This window comes from Coffea eugenioides, chromosome 1 (assembly GCF_003713205.1).
Source record: "Coffea eugenioides isolate CCC68of chromosome 1, Ceug_1.0, whole genome shotgun sequence".
Lineage (NCBI taxonomy): Eukaryota > Viridiplantae > Streptophyta > Magnoliopsida > Gentianales > Rubiaceae > Coffea > Coffea eugenioides.
Genome location: NC_040035.1, coordinates 37,423,084 through 37,424,924, shown reverse-complemented (window position 1 = coordinate 37,424,924; position 1,841 = coordinate 37,423,084). Strand labels below are relative to the sequence as shown.

Below are 1,841 nucleotides of genomic sequence, written 5' to 3'. Positions count from 1 at the left end.
TTCCATCTTACGGAAGATCTCCAGTACCTCTTTATCCTTGTCCTGCTTCTTTGGTTTCTCTAACCTACTAGAAAATGGAGGTGGATTAGTCTTAAATTTAGTGATTAGGTCCGGGAGTACCTTTTGATCTTTATTGTCTCTGTCTTCCTCTTCCAACTCTTTCTCAATTTGTTCCTCGTCCTTGTCCTTAAGAATCACCGGTTCTGGTCCTCGGACTTTTTTGCCACTCCTCAAGGTCATTGCACTAATATTCTTTAGATTCAACTCAGATTGAGATGACAACTTCCCCTGAACTTGGGACTCCAAACGGTTGATCGTAATGGCCATTTGATTCATTTGATTTTGCATGGATTGCATCTGTCCCAATTGATTTCTCATACTTTGTAGATCCGAATCTGCCTTCTGTTGATTTGCAATCAATTGCTTCATCATCTCTTCCAAGGACGGACTTGAGTTCGAAGAGGGTGGTGGTGGGCGAGGCTGATACTGCTGTTGATGCCCTTGCTGTCTGTTTGGTGCAAAATTGGGCTGCCTATTTCCTCCATAGCTGAAGTTAGGGTGATCCCTCCAACCAGGATTGTTGGTACTTGAATATGGGTCGTACTGCTTTCTTGGCGCAGGCGCGTGACCAACCATGTTCACTTGTTCTGTATTTTCTTCTTGAACTAGCAGACATATCTCCGTAGAATAACCCAAGGCAGCGCATACCCCACATACTTTGCTTTGTGAGGCACTTCCCACAGCTAGTTGTCGCACGAAGAACGTCAATTCAGAGATTTATTGTTGGATAAAAGATGTTTCTATCTCATTCACCCTACGCGTTGAGACATCCTCCCTCGTACCAAACTGTTGTGAATTCTCAGTGATTCCTTCAATTAGCTCCCACGTCTCTCGAGGAGTCTTAGTTACTAATGTCCCTCCACTTGCAGTATCGATTATACTTCTATCCCTGAAGAGTAGCCCCTTATAGAAATATTGGATGAGCAGTTGCTCACTTATCTAATGTTGAGGGCATTGGATGCACAGCTTCTTAAATTTCTCCCAGTACTCATAGAGAGACTCGCCTAGGTGTTGTTTGATACCGCATATCTCCTTCCTTAGACTTGCAACTCGAGACGCCGAAAAGTACTTGTCTAAGAATTTTTTTTTCAGCTGACCCCACGTGGTGCTACTACTAGGTGTTAGGTAGTATAACCAGTCTTTTATGGAATCCTTCAAAGAGAAGGGAAATGCTCTCTTTTTTATCTGCTCTTCTGTGATTCCCGAGGGCTTGCAAACGACGTCAAACTCTTGCAAGTGTTTGTAGGGCTCCTCACCTGGTAGACCATGGAAAGATGGCAAGAGATGAATTCGATCATATTTTAGTTCAAAGAGAGTGTTATAATTCAAACTTGAAAAAGTAATGCATAAAGGTTGCTGATTTAAATTAGGAGCAGCCAACTCCCTTAGTGTCTGTGCATTTGCCATGGTAACTTTCTTTTGATCCGAGTCACTCGAAGTGTCACCAAATGAATCAGCTGGTCCAACTTCTAGCTCAGTGACAGGGTGTCGGACCTGTGCAATAATAAAAATCTGCTCAACTAAAGTTAGTTTTTATAAATAATGGTAAGCAGGGTCGAATCCACAAGGATTGGGTGTAACTGTTTCTTTTCAAATTCACAGTAACCAGGGGGTATTTTTATGTAGAAGATGACAATCAAATAAATGCAAATAAAATTCAAGAAACAACTAAAAATTAAATAACAATTTACTAAAGTCAAATAAATGATAACTAATGATCTAACCAAGAAATAACTTCAACAATGGTTCATCTAATTGATCATTAAAACAAAGGCAATTTC

General features: G+C 40.8%; 1 non-coding gene across 1 annotated transcript; it reads left to right on the top strand.

Moving 5' to 3' along the window:
• The first annotated feature begins 997 nt into the window (after window positions 1-997).
• LOC113752897 lies at window positions 998-1,104 on the top strand. Its single transcript, XR_003464924.1, has one exon. It is a non-coding gene; the product is annotated as a small nucleolar RNA R71 (small nucleolar RNA).
• The last annotated feature ends 737 nt before the right edge of the window (window positions 1,105-1,841 follow it).